Source organism: Nyctereutes procyonoides, unplaced genomic scaffold (assembly GCF_905146905.1).
Source record: "Nyctereutes procyonoides isolate TBG_1078 unplaced genomic scaffold, NYPRO_anot_genome, whole genome shotgun sequence".
Lineage (NCBI taxonomy): Eukaryota > Metazoa > Chordata > Mammalia > Carnivora > Canidae > Nyctereutes > Nyctereutes procyonoides.
The window spans coordinates 29860426-29885659 of NW_026575122.1; the positions used below are offsets into that span (position 1 = coordinate 29860426).

Sequence of the window (25234 nt, forward strand, 5' to 3'; positions counted from 1 at the left end):
TGATTTCTCCACTTGTGTACAAATTCCCTCCTGTGACATTGAATAGCACTCTATATGACAGCATTTACATCTTGCAATTTACATTATACATTATACATTAATTTTGGGTGTAGCGTTTGCCCGATTGTAGGTTCCTTGAGGTCAGGGATGGTGTCTCATTTAGTTTCTCTCCATAATTTTTTGTATACTCCAAACATTTTGTTCATTTACCTTCTCATTTTTTTTTTAAACAAATACCTCCCAAGAACCAACATGTGCTAAACTTACGTGTTGAGAGCTGGGGATGTGTCAGTGAGCTAAACTGATGGTCCTATCCCTATGCAGCTTCTTGGACATTGTACAGACTCACTATGCAATAAACACTGGTTGACTTGTACTCAAAGACTAGAAGTAGTTTAGGGACAGGGGGTCATTCTTTGGGGGTACCCAGAGCCCCAGGTACAATGACTTAACCAGGCAAATGCACAATACATATTTACCAATTTGCGAATCGATTATGTCTGTTAGAGACAGTGAATACAAAAAGAGAAAAGAACTATCCCACAAAAATATTATTGACAATATGGAGGAACCACCACTGACTCTAAGTCTGAACATCACATTTGGATTATTTGTTAATTTACAGCATCTTTCAAACTTTGTTTGCAGATGCCTTTGTGTTGAAAAGGGAAGAGTCTTATACTGTGATTATGTTAGACAAGTTTATAATAATTATAATAATTATCAACTGAGTGCCAATAATACTTTAAGAACTCCACTGAGCATTAAGATCACACTCGTGTCTAACAGGTATGTAAAATTAAGCTCTTTCCAATTGCAAGGGAACAGATTCAGCATTTTCTATTTTTTAATAAGCAAAGATTCTAACAACAACAACAACAAAAAACCTCTCCTGTTCACGGTAGAAATTTCTTTTTGTAGTAAAAACTTTTACCTGAGATGCTTAGTGGACCCCTTGTGAATCCAGTAAGAATTTAAACAGCTTTCTCGAACATGCCTTGAATGATCTTCTCTCATCTGCTTGAAAAGTGTGAGGACATGCCCAATCTCTGACCCCTTACACAGTAGAGGACACACCCATTGACCCACGAGCAAATTTTCATGGGTAAATCATCCCATTACACACAGAAACAGCCAACTTTTTATGTGCACTAGGGTTCCCCCTAGTGGATATAAAAGGTACTTGATAAAAATGAGTCCACGTTGGCCGCTGAGGGGAGTTGTTGCGTCCTATGGTTCCAAGCTTCCATTCCTTCCTAGCATCTGTTCCCCCAAAGTGAAGGTATGTCACCGATTAGTAAAGGTTTGATTAGGAGTCCTCTTTCAGCGTGGCATCTGCAGTAATTAAGGTGCAGGCTTACAAATGCAGCATGAAATTATAGTCAGCCGTGGAACAGAGCAATAAAAAAAACGTCCTTTGACACAATGCCACCTGATTTCCATAAGACGGTCCCCAAATCAAATTCTCAATTGTCACTATTTTGGCCCACATTGATATGGTACCTTCAACCAAATCATGAAAAAAAAATTGGCTCTTTCCAGAGAATCCAGTAATAATTATATCAGTGATGGCCAGCTTCTTTTATTTTTATTTTATTTATTTATTTTATTTTATTTTATTTTTTTTGCCAGCTTCTTTTAAAAATGTGCTTTTCTGGGGGTGTCTGGCTGCCACCATGGTTGAGCATCTGCCTTGGGCTCAGGTTGTGATCCCTGAGTCCCACATCGGGCTCCCAGCGTGGAGTCTGCTTCTCCCTCTGCCTATGCTTCTGCCTCTCTGTGTGTGTGTCTCTCGTGAACAAATAAATACAATCTTATTTTTTTAAAGTGCTTTTGTATATTGTCCAAATCAGATTTCTAGGTGTTTGACATGTCTTTTAATGAATCCCTACTACTTGTCGTGTGTAGTGTTTATAAATTCAGTCTATACACACTTGTTGATTATAGGCACAGCACTCGGTAGCAGAGGAAGGTGGAAGGAGGAAACAGATATGGGTAAGACACAGTTGTTGGTCTTGTAAAGCTGAGAATCTACTCTGACATGCCCATTTTCTGTCTCCTTTACTGGTTCCCCTTCTACCCACCTCTTTAAATGTTGATGTGTAAGGGATCATGATAACTATACGTATCTGCCCAGAAAGCTTTACCATCCCAGTTTGGCTGGTAATTGAACCTACCCCTATGCCCACCCCTAATCAGATGTGGGCACATGACTCAATCTAGACAATCCAAGTGCTCCAGATCTGGCAATTGTGTTTGGTCTAAGCTTAGGTCATGTCATCCAAGCAAAACCAGTCAGGATTCTTTCTAGGGATTGTTATATGGATGTTAGAAAAAAAATGTCTCTTACTGAGATGGCTAATCTGGAGCTACCAGTGACTTTATTCTTTGCCTAGTGGAAAAGTCCTGTCTGAAATAGCAGACAGTGAGGCCAACACTCCGAGAGAAGCAGAGATGAAGATAGTCACAGAGAGAGAGAGAGAGAGAGAGAGAGAGAGAGATGAAGGCTGGCTAGGACTGGTCCTTTGACTAGCTGGTTAGGGCTTCTATCACTTGCTCTGACTTTGGCACCCTCCTCTCACTGCTCTAGTCTCCCTGGTCAACATCACCAATGCTCATGGGCTTCCACCATTACATACCCACTGAAAACTCTAAAATCTCTACACCAGAGTGATCTCTTGAGTGTTATATCTATGTCTAAATGCCTCCTGGTCATCTCTCTTGACATTCCATGTGCACCTCAAACCAGCTTTCTTCCACACCTCCCCGCACTCCCCTAGGTTCCCAATATTAATGATACCATCACCCACCCATGTTCTCAGTCCAAACGCTGGAAAGTCATCTTGGACACTTCCCTCCCTCTCTATATCTAATCAATAAGCAAGTCCATTGATTTTATCTCCTTAGGGTTTCTCATATTCCAGATCCCTTCTGTGTTTTCATTTCTACTCCATAATCTGGTCTGTCCCCACTTCAGACCTGGGCTGTTTTAGGTGAGATCGGTATTCCTGGTCCAAGGCTCCCTGTCCACCCCTCCTATCCGTTACCCTCTTATTTTCTTCTAAAATGGTAAGTTCGTCTGATTGTTTCTTTTTAAAAATCCTTCAATGACTCCTAATTGTTTTGCAGTCTTTCTACATCATGGCCCCATCAGGCTCCACTCTGCTTCACCCCACCCTCCTAGACCACACAAGGCCACTTGCTGCTGGAGGTAACTGGACTAGGGGCTCTTTGCTGCCAGGCTCTGCCCAGCAGTCGCAAGGGCTGAGAAAATAGGATAGTATCTCAACACATCATATAGCATACTTTGGGGGGAAGCTCTGGCTTAGAAATTACAGCTTATACTTCTTAGCTTGGTATACTAGGTCCCTGCCTGCCTGTCTTTGAAATATTATGTTCCCATTCCTTCATAGACACAAGTCACCACATTCTGGGCTGAGCTTACTGGAGAGTAGTTATGCAGAGCCAGTGAACCTGAACTCTGAGGCGTCTGTTGGTATAGGTTGACATGCCTGGGGGTTTGTTGTTTTGTTCTGTCTAAAGGAGGAGGTTGATGCTAGGCTTCGGTGGAAAGACCAAAAGAAAAGTAGAGGAAAACAGTATGTTTCCTATTCCTCAGACATTCTCCAACAGGGAGCAAGGGTAGGCAGGAACTGGAAGCTGTACTCTGACCAAGGCTTATGATATTCAAGGCAGTCACCCCATCGCAATGTCAGTGGCATAGTGAACACAGAAGCAGAGAGTAGGGTTTCCTTCCTGCCTTTGCATAGACTGTTGCTTCAGCATGCTGTGGGGTGAGGCAGAGAAGCAGGGAGGAAGCCACCTTCTCAAAGATGCTTGGCTGGGATCTCCCTAAAATGACTGGCAAGATTGAAGAAGGAAGGAGTCAGTGCGGTGCAGGTGCATCAGCCAATAAAACTCAGAAGTACTAGTCATGTGATCTCACTGTTCCCCTGGGGAGGCCTGTGAGAAGTAGTTAACAGGAGCTGTGTAAATCGGGTACGAAGGGTTTAGTTATAAGGGAGAAAAATCTGGCTACTTGTAGCATAGACCAATAGGGGTTAAATTTTTACTCACAAGGAGTCCAGTTGCCAGTATTGGTTGCTATTCAGTGTTAAAATCAAAGAACCCCTAAGGCCTTAGTATCTTTCTGCCATCACAAGACAGCTGCCACACTTGCAATATCAAGCCACGAAGGGAAAGCTAGCTCTCTCCTAGCAAGACTCTTCTTACACCCAAAGCAAGGACCTGAGCTGACTTCCCTTTGTTTCTCGTTGACCAGAATGTGCTCACATGCCTGTTCCAGACCAGTCTTGCCGGCCCATGATTGGCTCCTGAGGGGCCCCTGAGCCTGGGTCCCAGGGGGAGGAGCTTACCTTGAGGTTATCCCGGCTCATTCCAGATACAAAACTACAGTTCTGTTAGCAGGGAAGAAGGGTGGAAGGGGAGGAAATGGGGGATGGATAGGTAAAGAATGATGTCTGTTCCTCTAGTAATGGAAGACTTGGGGTTCTCCATTCCAGGAAGGTCTCCAGCCCCTCTTCCCAGCGGCCAAGTCCTCCTCCTTGGATTCCCAGTCTAGCACATTCTCTGACTTCCATTCTCCAGAACTCACCACTCCCTCCTTGATGCCACCAACACACTGGGTTCACCGCCTTATCTTTGCTGTCATTACACTGCATGACAATGGAGTGTCCCTATGGCCCTAGCCTCCTTAGAGGAAGTGGTTAGATCATAGTCATCTTCGGCTCTAGTGTCTAGCACGACGCCTGGCACATAGTAGTGTTTGGCATTTGTGGAATAGGTGTTGCATAAATAAATCCAAGGTAGAAAATAATCATGCTGGGCCTGGCACCTTCCAACCTGAAGGCTCAACTAAACATGCACAATGGACAGCCATTCCACTGGGCCACACCTATTTCCGGCAGGTCTATTGTCTGCCGAGCACCAGGGCAACCCAAGAGGATAACGTAGGCTCCGTGAACTCAGAGAGAGCATGTGCGCTGCAAAGATAACTAACAGTACAAAACGGCATCTGATAAGTGTCTCTTTAGAGCTACAGGAGTGCGGTGGCAGGGGGAGACAGGGGCACTGGGACAGAGACGGCACAGTAATTAAAACCTGCAGGTAATCCCAAATCTTCATTTAATCAATGCCTTCAACCTCCCCATCCACCACTTCTTGGGGATGGAGGAAAATTGTCAGAGTTGAATGTCATTTCCCCCGGGTGCCATGCCTGTCTGCCAGTGCACCTGTGACCCATGGTCACATGCTTACCCATGGTAAACAGCCACAGAGGAGACCGGAGAGAAGAGGGGACCTTGGTGATTCGCAGCTCAGTCAGCTCTTGAACAGCTGAAAGCTGATGCAGTTTTAACCAGTGATTTGAAGATGAAATGATTCCGAGTTTCACAATGGTCCTGCACTTGAGGCTTTTGTTGAGGTGTGTTATTGGGAGAGTGGGAACTAAAACCACATGAAAGGCACAATGCAAGGCACTAAATGATTAATTTTATGGGCCTCCTCGCTGCATGGAAGCTGTGTCTTTGCAATGGGGTGACACTGAAATCACTAAAGCAACGGGGCTAGGGGTGGACAAACTGAGTCTCCTATGAGGTTCTTAACTTCTTTTTTGGCGGCGTGGGGAATGGGTGGGTGAGGACACGGACTTCTTGGACAGTCCGCTGAAATCTATAGCTGTGTCTCAGAATGGTCTTCAATTTTTAAACTTTTTTTTTTTTTTTTTAGAGAGAGAAAGAGACAACACACATGCTGGGGGGAGGGACAGACGGAGAGGGAGAGAGAGAATCTTAAGTAGCACGGAGCCTGATGCAGGACTGGGGGACGGGGGTCTCGATCTCATGACCCATGAGATCATGAACCGAGCTAAAATGAAGAGTTAGAGGCCACCTAGGCACCCCAATTTCTAATTTTTTTTAAACTTGAAAGAAAATACATAGAATCACAAAGGAAGCGACAATGTTGAAATAGTGTTGCAAAATAACATTATGACATGGTAACAGACATGCTTCTTTAGTAATATTGTAAATAAAAGAGAACTGACAGCCTCTCTGATATTTAATCAGGACCTAAAGTAGGGATAAGGATAAATGGAGAGATCTGCAACAGTTGTCATGTGATTTGGAAAAAAAAAAATCTGTGGTTTCTCTTGGCAACAAAGTCACAGGTGCTCCTATTACTATTCTAATTTGTTGCCTACATCCATAATTGAAGGAAATGCTAAATTCCAGTTAGGGAAAATGAAGATGTAATTTTGTTTTACCATCCAAATTCACAGACCTAGATTTAAAAACTACCGTCTCAAGGTCCCGCTGCCACAGGGTGACCAAAGTGAAAACCAGGGTCAGTATGTGTTTCCCTGCCGTCGGTGGACACAGGCCTAGGATATCATTTCCCGCCTATTGGAGTAATTACAATACAATGTGTATTCGGCTCCTTAAAAAAATATTAGGTTCTTAGATAGATTCAACACCAGGAAGGGGATAGGGCCCTATCAGGATGCTGGTCAGGGAAGATCTTTTTAAAATCCACTCCTGTGACCCATTCTTGGAATGTGGTTCTCTAACACTGGTGTTAACTGTGTTTTCCACTGATTTAGTAGTCGTTGGGTCCTTTGTGTCCTCTGTAGTATGCTTGCCTCATCGGATGTGGACATTTCAGAGACAGAAGATGGCTCAGGGAGCAGACATTCAGGCTTTCCACCTAAAGAAGCAGTTTGCCCCTTGCAGGAGTTCACTCTGAAAATGGATGAAGGAGGACCCCAGGGCCCTCTGGAAGGGGAATTTTGTGACCATTAAAATAAAAATGAGAAACTCCCTCTAATTTGTCTTTTTTTTTTTTTTTGGCACATAAAAGGCTGTAATAATTGACCAGGCAGATTCACAGTTCCCCTTTCCTGTTTATTTTAGGACTTACCTAAGTGAGAAGGGGAGGGGAACCCAAGGGAAGTGTCCCAACACTGTTAGGAAGGGCAGATCACTATTTTATTGTTGCAAAAATGAAGTCCCTTCTCAACTTAGAATTAAGCACACCGGGCACTGATTCTTCAACAATTATGACTTCGCTTATAGGTGTGTCTTCAAAGTCGCTTCTGTACCTGTAATTTTTTTTTTAAAGGGAAAACTGTATTTGACCATCTAAATCTACATCTACACAGTAGGTGATTAGGAAGAAACTAAGTAGCTTGAAGTCGGGGAGGGGGGAGCAATTCTCAGACAACTCAGATTAATAAGAGCCACACATTCCAAAATACAGAGTTGTTACCTCTCCCCGTTGAAAGCCTTTGGTTCAGTTACACCTTTAGTATTTATAAAACAAGAAAGTGAACTAAGGTTGAGAATGTATCTGCTGGGTAGTTGTCCACTTGACAGTCAGTCCTATTCTCCATTGGGAGCCAAAGTCACTTCCTCGTTTGTATCTGGTTTTCAGTGTTAAAATGAGGAGGGCATAGATCTTATTCTATAATAGTTATTTGAGGGGGTGTGTGTGTGTGTGTGTGTGTGTGTGTGTGTGTGTGGTTTCCTTGGTTTTGAATTTCTAGATGTGATCTTGGCATCCAGGATCATGCTGGACAATAAGGAGGTTCTCAAAAACAAACAAAAAAACCCCAAAAAACAAAAACCATTTATGGAATTGGCTAGAACTCAAAGAGTATGCCCAGCTAGGGAGGATGCCGCAAATGATTTTTCTGTAAAACCTGATCAGCAGTGTGTAAAAAGATTTCCCACCAATAACTTGAACAGCAGATTTTAAAAACAAGCTTGAAATTTGCAAGTCACACAGAAAAGAGCCCAGTAGGGAGGATCCAAATGGGTAACGAAAAGGTCAGAAATGAATAAAATGAAGTCTTCCAGGAACCCGACGATGCTCAATATGTCATTGTTGAATAACTGATTGTAACATTAGTGGTGACAACTGTTGCATACTGACTCGTGCGGTTTCCTCATCTGTAAAGTGGGGACATGCACAGTCCCTCCATGGTGAGGTCGTTCAGAGGATTAACTGAGTGAATGCATATAACACACTCAGACTCACAACGGTGTGTGTGTTCATGTGACAGGTGCCCGTTATTACACGTGCCGGGAAGGGCGCTTTCATACTTGTGGAAATCACAAAGGAACAGGGGTGGAGAGAAACCTGAGGAGGGAAAGAAGGACAGAAACTTATACCCTGGAGGTTTTCAGCTCACAGTCCTTGAACTACTGTCCTTCCCACTGGAACAGGCATCCTGGTTCTCTCTCGTTCTTCAGATCTCACCGCATCTGCTCAGACAAGCTCAGTTTAAAGGAGGTCCCCTCGTGGTACCCCTCTTCCAGCACAGGATTCATTCCCTGTAGAGCACTGAATGCGGTGCATACTTGCATGTGGCATTCTGTATTTACCTGTCTACGCAGCGTCTTCACCGGTTGTGTTACCGACCATCCTCAGCTACCAGTAAAATGCTCAGCCTGTATAGATGCTCAGGGAATGAATGATCAGTGCACCTGTTGTGCACACATGGAATAAATGAATGTGTCAGGGTTCCTGCTGTAGGCAAGGTGACAACCTCTGGCCAGCACGGCATCCACTTGTTCTGTAAGATGCTTGCCTCTCCAAAGCGCACCAGCCCTTAGAAGAGTGATCCCCCAAAACACACACCCACACCAGTTGTCTTCCAAGCTCCTAGGAGTTGTGTGTCCCACCTTCAGAGAATTTTAAATTGTCCCTACCAGCACCTACTTCCTCATTCTGATCCGGGTTACAAAGACAGGAAGGGAGGTTACCCTTCACAGCAGCTGGGGTGTGCAAGCAGAGGGGCAAGAGCAAGATAGAATTTGGAGAACCATCTGCTTCTCACTAAGAAACACTTTCTTTTTGGAGCGCCTGGGTGGCTCAATCGACTAAATGCCTGACTCTTGGTTTTGGCTCAGGTCATGATCACATTGGTTGTGGGATCGAGCCCCCAGCTGGGCTTCCTGCTCCGGGTGTGGGGGGGGTGTCGGGGAGTCTGCTTGAAGATCCTCTCCCTTGGCCCCTTCCCCCACTCACATGAGTGTGCTCTTCTCTCGGTCTCTAAAATACATAAATCTTCTTAACACTTCCTTTTTGATACTTGCTTGGGAGGCAGCAAGTAGAGGCCCAAACTTCAAAGTTTTGGGGTAATCAACAGTACCCTAAAATCCCTGTCCAGAGAGGGTTTAGACACCCAGGGTAAGATACAGGAATGGCCTGGATGTCTTTTAGGTAAAGGCCAGAGGTGAAGGAAAGGAAAAACTGAAAAAGGGGACTGAGAGTGGGTCTTTTTATATCACAGGGATAACCCAAACAGAACTTGGGGAAGGAAGGAAGGAAGGAAGGAAGGAAGGAAGGAAGGAAGGAAGGAAGGAAGGAAGGAAGGAAAGAAGGAGGTGAGGTCTGCTCCTGTAGGGTAGTGCTGGAACAAATGGCCACACCTGGAAACTGACCAATAGGAAGCCAGGCTGCTTGCCCCACTTTTATGTTATGGCCAAGAGTGCACAGGAAGCTGCCCTTGGAGTGGGTGCTGGTGGGGGGGGGGGCGGGGGGTTCTGGGGTGTGAAAGCTAGACTGCTGCTCACTCCCCCGGGCCAGGGGTGATCAGGGAAGAAGCCAGGGATCAGGAACTAGAACAGGGCTTCAGTTAGCCCAGACTGTACCTATGGATGAATTACAAAAGGACAACCCCCCTCCCCATCTTCAAGACACTTTGCTTACATCAGTTGGAAAATTGTTACGGGCTGATTTGGGTTGGAACAGGACACCTAGTGCCATCTGCCAGGAAACTGTAGTCATATACATAAATCAAATGCATTTGCTATAAATGGTGGTCCTCTTGTGCAGTGCTCAACTCCCACAACTGTATTGAGTAATCCTGTCAGAAATCCAAAGTTCTAATGTGCTTCAGTGGTACCCAACCTGTGATCTATCAGGAAGACAGAAAGATGATCCCTGGGATCCCTCACAAGCCAGCAGTCTTTAGCCTAAGGTGTTCCAGGAGTGCTCAGATGGGGATTGTGATTTCTCTTGCTTTATTTACTCTATCATACTTTGGTACTTCTGAACAGCTCCCTGTAGGCATACTGGGTGACTGAGTTTCAATATTTGTTTAAAAATGCAGATGACTCCGTCCCCATCCCCAGTAGTTTCTGGTTCTCCAGGTCTGGGAGAGGATCCCTGACAAATATTTCTCATGGTAATTTTGGTAGAAGCCATAGTTCAAAAATATCTTAGAAAGAATTTGAAGTTTGAGAGTTGCGTCAGGGCCATCAAAAAAGCCTGACTTCCTCTTCCCAGTAGCTTTATCAATGTTGGGCAAAAATCGTAATCCGTAATGCATTTCTTTTCTTGCTATGGCTAATTTTGTGATATGCCAAATACACGAAATGTAGTTAATGGAAATGACAGAGATCTGTCATCGAGGTAGAACCATGAAGTTGCAAAACAAAGTACTGTCAGCATCTTTGAGTATTAATGTAATCTGTAATTTGTACATGGCTAGGGTTCAAGAGCAGCCTAACTCTGGGTGTTTAGTGTGTGGATGAAGGGTAAGGGGTTGGTATCTTTCCTGCGTTTGATTTCTCAGATTAAAATGTTCCCACATCAAATGGCTGTGGGTTTACCCTGAGTATTAGCTCTGAGGTTGGGCATAAATAACTGTGGATTCCTGCCTTCTGATTCATGCCTGGAGCTTTCTAAGCCCATGGCCTGAAGGTCTCAAAACAGATAAAACTGAAATGTATGTCTAAAACTCCTGGGGGCTCTCACCAGCTATTTTGGAAATAAATATAGCTTCCTGCAGGCTGAGCTTCCATTTGTCCAGAATTACCTAGCTAAAGTGGAAGCTGCCCACACAATTACACTCTAGTTAAAGTATTTTGAGCTCCACCCACCCTCTGCCCATTTTTAGCATGGTGTGATGGAGGCAAGCAGGCCGTGAGAACCCATGTGGAAATGTCACCAACTGACTGAAGGCCTGGCCTGTTTGCAGGTGGGGCCGGACTGCTGGCCACTAGCTCCCTACTACCGTAAATACACGAATGACTTTTCAAAATTCTCTCACACCAGCGCGCAGGCGTAAAACTAATAAAAGTAGGACAGACCTTGTCTATTTCACAGACTAGGAAGCAGGCTCAGGGAGGCTAGCGTGTGGGAAAAGTGGGTGTCCTGATTACTGGTCCAGTGTTCTAGGAGGCTCCGTTCTTGGCACCGGAACCATCTGGGGAAACTTTGAGAAAAAGCAGATGCCCAGCCCACCCCAGCTTCTCAAGGCGTGAAACCTTGTTTTTAAAACACACACACACACACACACACACACACACACACACACACACACATTCAGATAAACAGCTACGGTTGTGAACTCTTAGCCTAACACATGCTTCATGGAAACACACCCTCCCCTGCAAAATAATAATGGGAAAATGAACTGGAAGCAGAAGGAAAGACACCTAGTTTGTCCAATGTAGGAATAAAGTCCCTTAGAGCCATGCCCCTGTGCTGCATATCATATTGTATGTGGAGGTACCCATCTATGGAGTTGTGCAAAGCACAGAGAACCTGCTAGGGAGACATTCATTAATAAGATCCCTAAGGAAACAGAAAGGATGCGAGAGGGATCCAGACGGCTGACTGGGGGCTCTGGAAAGCAGATCCCCACCTGAATTGTCTGAACTCAAGGGCTTCGACCACACGAGAGGATGAAACGATAGACAGCAGATCCAGTGTGGCTCTCCGCAGGTATAAAAGAGAGGAGCCCCACTTAAGACACTGTCAACCTGTTGGGGTGGTGTTGTCTTCTCCCCTCCATGTTCCCTCTCTAATCAGGGCTGATTCAAATATCCCAGTGGTGGGGAGTGAGGAGTCGGAGCAGCTGGTTCTGGTCGCAGCTCAATCATTACCCGCTGTGCGGCCTCCTCAGCTGAACTGACCCTCGGTTTTCTTAACCTTGAAATGGGGAGTCTAAGTCTTGATCTACTCGCCTTACATGCAGGATGCACCGTGATGACACACTCAGATGTGTAGACAAGTGCAGGCCAACGTGTTACCACAATTGCTGTAACAGCACCACTAGATTCAGTAAGGCCGATGAGTGCGTTCTATGAATCCCGTAGACCTCTAACTCTGCACTTTCCTGGAGGCCCCAGCTCTTGCCAGTCCCTGCTTCAAGAATGTTCAAAGGGCACTGGGTTCCTTCCCTGTGACACCCTGCTCTCTCCACAAGCCAGAACACTCCAGAAAATTGAAGTTAAGGGCAGAGAGCCAGGAGACTCAGCTCATGACAAGTGATCAGGAGAAAGAGGCTGGCAGTCCATCAGAATGATTCAGACTCGAAACAAGGCCCTGAGGGCTGGGATGAGTGACCAGGCCAGGGCCTGTGCTGTCCAATACAGTAGCCATTGGACACCTGTGGCTACTTAAGTTAATCACAAGGAAAGAAAATTTGAACCTCAGTTCTTTGGCCACACAGGTCATGCTTCTGACGCCAGACAGCTCTGGGTGCCGAGTGGCTGCCACACTGATGGAGAATGTGCTCAGGTCTCTAGAAAGTTCTGTCGGACAGCTCTGTTCTAGACCTTCTGAGCCATCGGCGGAGGTTGACCTCTTCCATTCCATGGCCAGATTTCAACCTGGGGACAGCATTCCACTGTGAGTGCGCCGGGAGGCCCACCTGGAGGAGGGCTGGGATGGGTCTGTGTCTCCCTGGCCTGCCTAAACACCCGCCTCGGCTTCAGCCTGGAGACTGGGAAACTGATGACGGGTCACTCTCTAGTTTAAGTTGGAGTTAGAGAAGTGCGGGATGGGACCTACCAGTGGTAGCAAGGAGAGTGGGGACACTTCCTCGGACCCTTAGGAACAGCCAGGATGAAATGGAAAGCATCTGCAAGCCAGAGGAAAACCACTGAGAACTTTCCTTCAACCCGGTGCTCTAGAGACACCAGCCAGCCAGGCCACTGCTGGGTCCTGGCTTTTCAGGATCTGCCCGGTGGGGCTGGAAGGGAAGAGAAACCCCAGAAAATCAAAGGGGTCATCGGGGCAGGGCGCCGGCGTGCTCGCAGCCCCATCCCTTCTTGGAACCAGACCCAGGCCGGTTTGGTCAAACACTGCACTTGCATCTTCTCTGGATGGTAAACAGCTGCCATGAGAGAGCCCAGGTGGTGGTGCTGGCTCTTCCTCCAAACCCCACGTCCTGGCTGAACTGAGGCAAGCTTCAAGCCAAAATCTGCCATGCTTCCACTTTTAGACAGAATTTCTTTAGCCACACAGGCATAAAACCTTGATGAAATAATTTTTTTAAGATTTTATTTATTTATTTATTCATGAGAGATGCAGAAAGAGAGAGACATATGCAGAGGGAGAAGCAGACTCCCTGCAGGGAGCCCAATGTGGGACTCGATTGCAGGATCCTGGGATCACGGCCTGAGCCAAAGGCAGATGCTCGACCACTAAGCCACTCCGGGGGCCCTTGATGAAAAGATCTGGATGAAGTTCCAGCTCCCCATCCTTTTGTGGTTTCTGAGGCAGGATGCTGTGCCCCCAGCAGGCTTGGTGCCATCAGAAGGCCCCTATACCTTGGGGTGCCTTGGAGGCTTTATATATATATATAAATATGAATATATATATATAATATATATATAATATATATAATATATATATAGGGCAGCCTCGGTGGCACAGCGGTTTAGCACCTCCTACAGCCTGGGGTGTGATCCTGGAGACCTGGGATCGGGTCCGCATAGGGCTTCCTGCATGGAGCCTGCTTCTCCCTCTGCCTGTGTCTCTACCTCTCTCTGAATAAATAAATAAATCTCAAAAAAAAAAAAAGAATATATATATAAAGAAATCCTCTATACCAGTGGCCAGAAACTGACTCAGGGTGCAGCCTCAGAGACTGTCCCAGTGGTATAGGTCTTAGGGCCTGTCTGGATTCGCCTAATGATTCCAGGTGTGTGAGGGGTGTGGGGGTGGAGCTGTCTCTGAACCATATTAGCCCAATCACACTCCTCGACTGTCTTTGATGAAAGTTGTTTCTAAGGTGCATTATGCAAATTAACAAGTCACTAATTTCAGCAATAAAAAAACAAATTCTGATATTCAATATGCTAATTAACAAATCACTGGTTGTTGATTGAGGTATCGATGGCAGAAGGACTTGCAGCTGCCCTTGGAGTTGGCCAGCCCTGCTGTAATGCTAGTAGGTCCCCCTCGGGGTTAGCATTCGAAAGGCATGGACCACCTAGCAGATGCAGCACATCGCCCTGATGGTTATTATAAAGTGCTTCAACACAAATGAGAAAAGGCATACCATGCTTCCATTACAACAGGGAAACTGAGGCACAGTGAATTCAATTAACTTTAAATCTCACAAAGAAACGGAACTGAATAGATCCCAGCTGCTCTGAATCAGAGATCTGTTGCCCTGCCCCCAGTCCCACCCCTAGTCCGTCCTATCCCTATTCCCAACCCCATCCCGTGTTCCCTCAAACAGGGAACAGGGTGGGGGGCAGTGTGTGCGTGACCCACATACTCTTGGTCATCTCATGTGACAGCCTCCACGGGTCTCCTCTGGCTCCCACTCTTCTCGTTGCAAATTCGGGGAGTGGGGTAACTTCCCAGATGCCGATTTGTCTCTAACTCTTTGAGAGACTGAGTCCTGTGGACTGAATTCAATGCTTTGTTCTCCATGAGGCTCCTGCCTAATTTAAACAATTATCATCCGATGCTTGCTTAATATAACCTTATATTTAAACAATTGTCATGATATTTATTTAATCTAACCTTGCAATCCAAATCAACTAGACGTAGGAAGCTTTCTGATGGGCAAAGATACTTTTTTATTTTTTTGTGTCTAAGGCTCAGTGTAGTGCCTGGCACTTACCTGACAGTCATATTAGGAGTCGCTGCGTAAGAGGAATATGGCTAACAGTATCTCATTCAAGGTACAGAGTTAGAACTTGTCCCAGTGGCAGTTCATAGGGTGGAAGACTATTTCTCCTAAAATAGGTCCACGTTTTACAACCCTCACTCCCTCACTGTGTGCCAGGCCCTCTTCTAAGCACTGTATATACATTCATTTCATCTTCATACAAATTCTGCACAACAGATACTACTATCCCCATTTTACAGATAAAGAAACTGAAGTGCAGAGACATTAAAATGCCTTTCCTCAGATCACACAGCCAGCGAACGAGGGAATCAGGATTTGAATCCAGACACTCTGGCTCCGAATCGTGTGTCCTTTCCCTCACAAGATAGCAGTAGGAAGAAAATGGAATTTTCACCCCCTCCACACATCCTACACAAAAATAACAGGCAGTTTCAGATGAGCCTGTGCCAATCAAGCGGCTAAGAGGCAATAAGTCATCAAGCCGGGACTCATCAGTGAATCTGGGCCATGGCTCAGGCAAGGATACCATGGGCATCAGTGGGAGAAGAGAGAAATTCTATTCTCACAAGCCATTTCCTGGAGTTGTATTTCTGAGTGTGTGCGTGTAGGGGTGGGGAGGGATGAGGAGAGATGAGAGAAGAGAAGGATAAGAAGCAGGGGAAGAGAAACCTTACAGAAGAGGGACCCTCTTTTTACCCTTCATCCCTGAGCACAGGGATGTAGGGATTTGTAACACAAATGCTCCCATAGGACCCCCATAGGGCAGAGTAGTGACGCACAGAGCCTGTGGTCACCTGATGATTGCCGTGCAGGGATGTAGACCCAGTGTGCCAGAAACCTCCAAGTTTTTCTTTTGTTTTCTATTTTTTTTAAGATTTTATTTATTTATTCATGAGAGAGAGAGAGAGAGAGAGAGAGAGAGAGAGAGAGAGAGAGAAAGTAAGCTCTATGCAGGGAGCCTGACATGGGAGTCAATCTCGGGTCTCCAGGATCATACCCTGGGCCAAAGGCGGTGCTAAACTGCTGAGCCGCCTGGGCTGCTCTGTTTTTCATAGATTTTATTTATTTATTCATGAGAGACACACAGAGAGAGACGGAGACAAGGCAGAGGGAGAAGCAGGCCCCATGCGGGGAGCCCAATGCGGGACTCGATCCCAGGACCCCGGGATCACACCCTGGGCCGGAGGCAGACACTCCACCGCTGAGCTACCCAGGTGTCCCAGAACTTCCAGTTTTTAAAGAGGACCACACCCTGCATTTATTTTTGTGTGAGATTCCCTGATTTCTAAAACAACACACCACTCCCTGATGGAGATGAAGTCTACCACCTTGGGGACTCCAATCTTAGACGTCAAGAGGTTCTGGGATTCAGAACTCTACAGGCTTGCTGAGGATCCAGAACTGAGGCAAATGTCTGCATCTGAGTTACTGCAAGGAATCAACAGACGTTTCTGGCCCTTCCCTAGGAGGCGCCTTGGATTTGCCAAACTCCCCCTCGTATTTTCCAAGGGTCACACATGCATGCGCCGCTTCACCAATTTTACTGCATTTGCATACTGCATGTCTCACAACTTATTTAATAGTTCTCCTCTTTATTGGCTCTCTGTGTATTGACTTACTTCTTTAAAGTGTAGGCTGCCATGGACTATAATAAAATCATAGGTTTGATGTGCTAGACACAGATTTTCCTAAATGTGTTAAAATAGACAACTAGTAGAATTAATACTGCTCATTCTGTCTACCACTTAAACTCATTCTCACGGGTGATACACTCCTCATCATTAGGAAGCCCTGCCATTCCAAAATGGGACTATTTCAGATGAGACTAAGATGGAATATTGGAGAAGCAGGAAGAGACAAGACTGCTGGGCTGGAAGACGAGCAAGAGAACCCTGGGAGGGAGAAATTCTCTCCTGCTTGACAAGAGGCATGGAGCCCAATAGTTTAACTGTTGGTACATGTGCTGTGGTTTTATTAAAGAATTAAAGAACCCCCCACCCCTACCACTGGTTCAGAAAAATCTCTGCTGGTCTCCCATATCTTATTTGCCTGTTATCTCCCTTCTCCTGAAAATCTGCACGGAAACCATCAGACTCTTAGTTTTACAGGAGCCTTTGGGCTCCTGCTGCCTTCGTGCTTGCTGAGCCTGGTGCTTTTGCTGTGGTTTGATTGCAAGCCTGGGCTTTGGGTTAGGGAGCAGCAGGTGGTGGAGGTGGGCTTCAGACGTGTGAGGAGGCAGCATTTTCATCTAGAATCTTCGAGGCCTGATTTCAGTGGAAGAAAATTCCTGGAAATGTCCCAGGAGGGCTGGAATGAATGACTGCAAACATCCAGGGAGGTGTGTGTAGGGGGTTGGAGGGGGACTACATTTTATAAGCTGGTGGTACAGAGTTTTCCACTTCAGAGTAATAGGTGCTGACAGGAAGGAGTCCTTGTTCCCAGCATCTTGCCTCAGGCACAAATGACAAATGGACAGTCATCAAGGTTCAGTCCTTGGCACCCTTAACTACTACTATCCACATGCTGCTGGATGGAGTTTCCCTGCTGACACCTGCAGGAAAGAGCAGTTTTGCGTGGTTTTCTCAGTGATGTTTTTAAGTCACTTTGTTTTAAAATTTTTTTTAATTTATTTATAAAAGCAATTCTTTAGGATAGAGACCATGTTTGTGTCCTGCCCATCATTGAATTGGTAGTGATGCCTAGCACGTAATAAGTGCATGATTAGTTCAATTAAATTAACTAATTTAAGTGATTTATGAACGAAATTAGTTAACCCAGTGAAGGGGAAGATGGAGCAGTATGAGAAAGGAAAACCACGAATAAGTCTACCCCCCAGAGACGCCTATTGATATATTGATGAATTTGTTTCTGGTCTTTTTTTTTTCCACAGAAGTTGAGATCATACTTTCAGATGAGTTTTATCTTCTGCTTTTAAGTTTGTGTCATCTTGTGAGAAATTTCCAAGATCGTTAGTTTTCCCAAATGTCACTTTTATTTTACTTTTAAGATTTTATTTATCTACTCATGAAAGACAGAGAGAGAGAGGCAGAGACACAGGCAGAGGGAGAAGCAGGCTCCATGCAGGAAGCCCGATGCAGGACTTGATCCTGGGTCTCCAGGATCACATCCTGGACTGCAGGCGGCGCTAAACCGCTGAGCCACCTGGGCTGCCTTCAAACGTCACATTTAATGACTGTGTGAGCCTCCAGTGTGGGGGTGCAACAGCTTACCCAAGCCCATGTTGGGTATTTGGAATGTCTCCCAGGTCTCAGTGGGCACTCGGAACAATAAATGGCCATTGTACTGACTGGGCTCCTTCTGGATGACAGGCTTGTGCTTGACATCAGCACACAGAGGGGTAGGAAAGTTCTAAATTAATGCCCCCAGTTAAGAGTTACTAGTGGATGAGCCTGGGAGGGTAGGAGTGGTCAGGAAGGGGACCGGCAATGCTGGGACCCCGAGGGAGGGGGAGGCTGTCGGGAAGGAGAAATTGGATGATCAGTGGACAAGATGTCAAAGGGGGCGGAGAAGTCCTGGCTCTTATTTGCAAACACCCTCTGGCCCCTGGGTTGCCCTCTGCTTCCTCTAACGGGCCCGATCCTGCTGCAGGGACTTTGCACATGCTGTCCTTGCTGCCTGAACACATCCACTGACTAGAGGTCCCTTTCGGTGCTTAGCTCAGGCTCGCATCCTTCCCCTGCCTTCCCTGACTCAGCTGCTTCCCTCTATTACATGCTCGTGATAGGATGCTCTTCTTTGTACACAATTTCTTTTCATTTCTATAATCCTTGATTACTGCATGCCTCCTCACTGGAAGCACCGCAGATAACAAAAATACATTGCATGAATGAGCGAGTAAAGGGCCAGGGCCGAAAGACGTGCCATTTCTTCGTAAAGGTAAGACAGACGCAAGCACAGAATCAAGCAGGCAGGCAGGGGTTGTCCTCAGCCCTCACCTGTGCCCACGAACAGCGCTTCCTCAGCAGGCACCTGGATGCAGACCGTGCAAGGCTGGCAGGCCTGTGTCAGGCAGGGCCAGGAACCAAACCCGTGAACTTGGCCTTCAATCCCCCCACATGGAGCAAAAATGGAAAGGAAGGAAGGAAGGTGGTGGGCACCTCTTCTTGTCTCCCTGCCACCTGTTTCTTTACTGTCGAGATTAGGAGGGGAGATGGGGAACTTTGGAAGGCTCTCCAAGCGTGGCAGGCAGCCGGGGGAGGGGGTAGCCAGCAAAGGAGGGGGATCTGTTAGTGCTGTGGATAAAATGACTTGAGGATTCAGGGACCTGTCTGGTGGCGATACCGTCAACCAGGGAAGAATCCATTTCTAACAGCTCCTTCTTATACATTATTCATGAAAACAGGAAGACAGAGCCGATAACATCAGAATGATGCTGCTGTCCAGCAAATCTAATGACTGTAGCTTAAGGGCATTTTAACTAGCATGGAAAAAAATTATAGTTGCCAATTGGAGGTCTTGGAGGCCCAGAAAGCTAACTGGAGCGGGAGAGCAGGTGTGAGTTTCCCATTTGGAAAAAGGCGTGGCCTTCCACCGCCAGCATCTGTTTCTTTGTGGTTGTCCGGGGCCTCCCCAGCCTCTCATTGCTTAGCTTCTAATGGAGAAATTAATGCTGCTTTAGCTAAACAGCCTTAGGTTTTCAAATCAGTCCCGATTTTCATGTCCATCAGTCAAAAGGCAGGGACAAGCAATAGGACTTTGTGGAGGGCTTCTCGGGATTTCAACATAAATTATTAGCCTCTAATCTGTTCCAGCCTGAAGCATGAGCGCTTTTTAAACAGTGAGGGCATTCTGCTGTTGCTGAGATCTGGTGTCGGTGCCCAGTTTCTGATTCATGACAACTGCAAGATTCATTCCGTCCTAAAGCCCGTCCAGCTTGCTGTCAAATGAGCCAGGAGGTTGGTTTGTTGAAAGGGGAGAGGGAAAAGCAGGAGGGCAGGCCAGGCAGGCCAGGCCCGTGATCCCAGAGGCAGAGGCTCCGAGAAGCAGAAGGGAGCTCACTGTGATTCTTAATTTGCCGCTTATTTTCTGTACTTCGCCTAGAATGTTCTGGCTTCCTGAACATTGGATGATGCATTCAATTACACTTATTCATTCATTTCCCACAAACAATTATCGAGGGCTTACTCCTTGTCGGAGGTGCTTGCAAACTATTCGCAAAACTAAAAAATAAATGTTGATGCCTGCCTTCATGCAGTTTAAGTTCTGCAGGCAGATGGAATGAGATTGAAGCCTCGCATAAAACAGTGTTTCTTGGGACACCAGGGTGGCTCAGATAGTTAAGCCTCTGCCTTCAGCTGAGGTCATGATCTCAGGGTCCTGGGATCGAGCCCCACACTGGGCTCCCAATCAGTGGAGAGTCTGCTTCTCCTCCCTCGTCCTCTCCCCCTGCTCATGCTCTCTCGCTCTCTCTGTATCCTTCTGTCTCAAATGAATAAATAAAATCTTTAACAACAACAACAGTGTTTCTCCAGGTGTGCTGGGAGAGGAAATGATTGTGGCAGGTTTTATTTGAATGATTACATATTTTATTTCCACGTGTATCACATAAACATAACCTGCCCTTCCAACCTGTAATTTCACAGACACTTGGTCAGGGGACTGGCAAAGCTGATTTAAAGAAATAATTATTAATAAACCAGTGGTATTGTGATATGCGAAATCACAAAGTTGGTTCATAATAGTGGTAGTAGCCACCGATGGTTAAGAGCACTTAGGATGAGCCAGGCACTTTTGGTAAATGTTTTACAAATATTGTTCTTGCATAATCTCCACTCCTGATTCCTGGAGAAAAACAGCAGTGGTTTGATCACATGTCCAGCTGTATGCTAGATTATAAGCTGCATGAAGGCAGGCACCAAAGCCTTGTTCATTATTTAGTTTGCAAAGAGTTTGCAAGTACCCTTGACAAGTCATATAACGTCAATAATTACTTGTGGGAGAAAGGAATAAGTGAATGTAATTGAACACAACAACCGATATTCAAGAAGCCAGAATATTCCACATGAAGGCTAGAAAATCACAGGCCTCTGACTAGCTGCTTGCTTTCTTGCTCCTGAAAGGATGTGAGGCAGCCTGGTGGCCCCCCTGGAATTGCCTGGGTGTCACCCCACAGCCAGCTCCCAGGGTGCGGTGGGTGGATGCAGGAGCCCAATTTCTGCTTAAGTACCATCTTCTTAACCATCCAGCTGTGTTGATAACAAGCCAGTTGCTGCATTTCAATCTCCATCTGCTTCCTGGTCTGGTTTGGTTAAGATTCTGGAGAGGAGGAGGCATATGATTAATTCACAGCCATAACCATTCACCTTCACCACAACCTCATGCGTCATTATCATCTCCATTTGCATAGAGGGAACAGGCTTCAAGAGCTCAGAGAACTTGCTGGAGGTCACAGCTAGTGAATGGCAAAGCTGGGATTTAAACAGATGTCCTATCTTACATCTTCCCAAAAAAAAAAAAAAATCCATGTTTCAGGTAGCTGAGCTGGTCTTCTTCGAAAATGTCCAACGTGCTCACACAATAGCACTGTTAGCAATCACAAAGTTCAAAGAAATATTCTCTGCATAGTTTTTGATGCGTAACTAAACTCTTACAAAATGAAATAATCATGTGGATGATTAAATTATAATTATGACAGAGGAGTGGCTGCCCGTTTGGAAAGACTTAAACATTTTATAAAAACTCAGTGTTCACACTGGCCAATTTTCTCCCCCTTGATTCTTCTCTGAATTCCAATGAATTTTTCATCAGCTTATTAATTAGCACAAATCATGGATTGTGCTATGTAATTAAGGTCTTATGTGCTCCTCCAGATCTTATATTTGAGTTAAATGTTAATTTTTCACAGAGAAAAATTAGGAATTTGACAACTGCCTTCCTTCCTGGCAATGGAATATACATGCCGCCTGTCAAAAAAGATTGAGTGCCTGAGTTTCCAAGATACAGCGTGATAGATTATTCAGCATGAAATTGCAAACTCATTTGCCCAATATCACAATCAATTGCTGACAGCAGTTTCCCCCCACCCCCAGAAACCCATTTGTGAAGTGCATTTGGTAGTCTAGTCACTGAATGTTAACTCATATGCCGTGACTTGCCATTAGTCTTTGTAACTTTTCTTTAGTCCCTGTCTTGGTTTGCTTTGTTATAACTTCTATCCATCTCAGAGTCGCCAAAAGAAACAGAGTTATATTGTGCAGGTACATTTTTCTTTAGTATTATTACTATTAATAATAATGATAGCTCTTACCACATGCTCTCGGGAAGACAATTCTCATGGATCTCTTATACTTCCGTACAACCCATAAGCACAGGTCCTCTCTTCATTCCAGGTGATCTTTTCAGAGATGTTCGTCGGCAAAGAGCATTGGAAGGTAGAGATAGTGTCTCCCTCTGAAGCAAAGAGGAATTCTTATTGCCCATTATAAAATATTTGCCTTCCTAAGGTCCAGGTTCCACTCCTGTAATACAACCCACTGGACGTGCAGGTACCACCTCTGCATGGCTCCAAGAGAATCGGGCTCAGAGTACTGGCACAATGGCTGATACTCTGGCTATTGCTACTGATGCACCTAATGAAGTCCTTCATCCTTTGCCTCTGGCCAGAATCTCCTGCCAACATTTATGAAAAGGTGGTAGGATAACTTAGGGTAAATTCTCAAACTTTTCACGGGTCTTGGCACATACCAGGAACCATTAAAAAATATGTGTGCATACATATATGTATACACACACACAAATCTTTCTATATTATATATAGGTTAATATATATGTATGTTATATATCTGCTCACATAACCACCTTATGAGGTATTACTTTCATCCTTATTTTACTGAGAAGGAAACCGAGGCACAGAGGTTAACCAAATAGGTAGTGGATCGAGGGTTTAGACCAGGCAATGTGGTTTGGGTATCTGCTCTCTGCTTTTTTGCTATCCTCTCTTGGGTGGAAAAGCCGAGAGCTGGCTGCAGCTACTGAATTTCACTTTGAAAATGAAGTGGTCCTCCTAAAGTCCCAGGAAGTTCCTATGCATTCACTTCACAAATATTTATAGAGCACCAGTGTGTGCTGTTGCCAGTAATTCAGGAGAAAAGAAATGCTTCTGATGCTGAGCACTGGGGGTAGGGAGTCGTCCAGGCTGAGGGGTGAGGAGGTTTGGCTCCTCATCCCCTCCTGAAGTTTCCACTGGAAATGCATTTAGGATGTCCTGCCTGAAGACCTTCCTCCTGCCCTAGTCCGCTCTTCACAGGGCAACTGCTCCTTACCTTCTGCTTTCCGATACCACTATTAGTTGTAAATAACCAGAACACAGCCATTCAGTAAGTATGCCTCATGTGCTCACCTTGGACCTGGTGCCATTATAGGCACTTGAGATAATGCACTAAACTACACCCTTGCCCTCCAGAAGCTGACATGGAGCTGCGGAGAGAACCAATAAGCAAACAGGCAAATACATAACACCAGCTGTGAATAAGTTTGTTGAGGAAAAGCAAAGCAGAGTGGGGATTTGAGGGACAGCCGGAGGGCCATTTTACCTGGTGGCGGTGGGGCTCTCTGAAGAGGTGGCATTTAATCCAAGACCTTGGTGAAGGATCATTCATTCCTGCATGACAGGTATTTGCTGAGAGCAAACTATATGCCAGGCACTGATGTAGGCTCTGGGGGTACTGCCTCGAACAAAAGATAGGCGTTCTACTGAGGAGAGATGGGCAACAGACAGAAAAACCCTGGCGCCTGGCCACAGTGGGAAGCACCGAGGGACCACATAAAGCAGGAAAGCAGGTCACGAGGTCAGGGGCGTGGACAAGGGCGTTGTGAGCTGAAATCGGGCAGATCCAGGCAGGTCTTACTGAGATGACAGCTGAGCAAAGTTCTGAAGGAGGGACAGAGCAAGCCACGGGGTGATTGGAACAAGAGGGAGAAGGGACACGCGGAGCTGAGGCGTGGAGGTGGGGCGGCCTGCCACACTTGCCCAGGCCCAAATGGGGCAGAGAGGACTGAAGGAGACACAGGCTCCTAGTTTAGGACCTCAGCTCCCATGCTGTGTGAGGTAGGAGGCAATCAGAAGGTTCTGGGCAGAGAGGGGCCATCACCGGACTTATAAAATAAATAATAAAATAATAATAATAATAATAATGGTAATCCTCGGAGAGCTGCTGCTTATAGTGCTTCCCATGTCAATCCTATGGGGCCATCCCAGAAGATCCTTGCTGCACATTCCCAGGGAACCATGTCTAGCACAAGACTCTGTTCTTTAATCCCAGCTGGGCCCTCAACAGAGCTCAGCGACCACTGGGTCTGTGGGCCGCCATCTTTTCCAGGCCTTGTTCTCTGCAGGATGAAGCCTGTCGTCACCCCACTCCCTTTCTTCCTCATGGGCCTAGCCCCCCACCTATAAATGTATCTGCACTCTCAACCTTGGGCATCTAGGCACCCCTCCTTTGAGAACCTCAGTCTGGGTTTGGCGGGTCTGGAGCTGCCCAGCTAGAGCCACGTTGTCGGCCCTGTGTCTGGGTTCACAGCACCCGGCATAAGGGGAAGGCTGTGTACTTCTCAAGTCCCCACCCTATTTCTCTCCTTTTCCTCACAGCCATGATTCTGAAGGACAGTCCCTACTCCCTGAGGAGGCCTGGCCTCCTCCTTCCTCACGCCACCAAAATGGGCCTCGCTGCTCCTGCTGATAAGTTGCCAGTGGCCAGGTCTTGGGGTGCCTTCCCACTCTCTCCCTCCGAAGTGCTCCAAGGCCAGGGACACTGTCACGGCCACCCACCCCCCACCCCCAGACCACGCAGCACGCTCCAGCCTTCCTGACTGGTTCATCTGAGGTTCTGTTCCCTGAGGTCCTTCTCAATCTGCAGGCAGCGTCCCATGACTTCCTATACTTGCAGATGTTCGAAAGTGAACTGCCGGCCCAAGCTCACCCCTTTCATTTAGTCCTTCCCACTGTCTGCACGGCTTCCCAGCAGGGTGCCCCACAGATGCCTGGACTCTCACAACCCAGTCCAAACCAATTCCCTGCCTCCATCTACCCTCTGCAAATGTCCCCCACTCATCCTTCGCCTGCCCTCTTTTCACCATCCTGCCTGCACAGGTTCCAGTCCTGAGGGTCTTACCCACCTCCCAGCCTACCACCCTCTCCTGGTTCTCACTGCCCACGCCCTGGTCGATCCTGTCAGGCACTCTGCTCTCACCTGGACTATTCCCGAGGCCTGGTTATCTCATCAAGGTCACCTGGGAAGTCTCCTGAAAGTGCAGATTCTCGGGCCCCAGCCCCAGAGAGTCCGATGTGGTCTGGACTCAGGTAGGCTTCAGGCA

The 25234-nt window shown here is 46.4% G+C and overlaps 1 long non-coding RNA gene across 1 annotated transcript; it reads right to left on the reverse strand.

Moving 5' to 3' along the window:
• Window positions 1–17880: 17880 nt before the first annotated feature.
• Window positions 17881–24675, reverse strand: LOC129517030 (uncharacterized). The gene is made up of 3 exons (XR_008665925.1): window positions 23455–24675; window positions 22170–22312; window positions 17881–21178 (listed from the first exon to the last, which is right to left on the reverse strand). It is a non-coding gene; the product is annotated as an uncharacterized LOC129517030 (long non-coding RNA).
• Window positions 24676–25234: the final 559 nt, after the last annotated feature.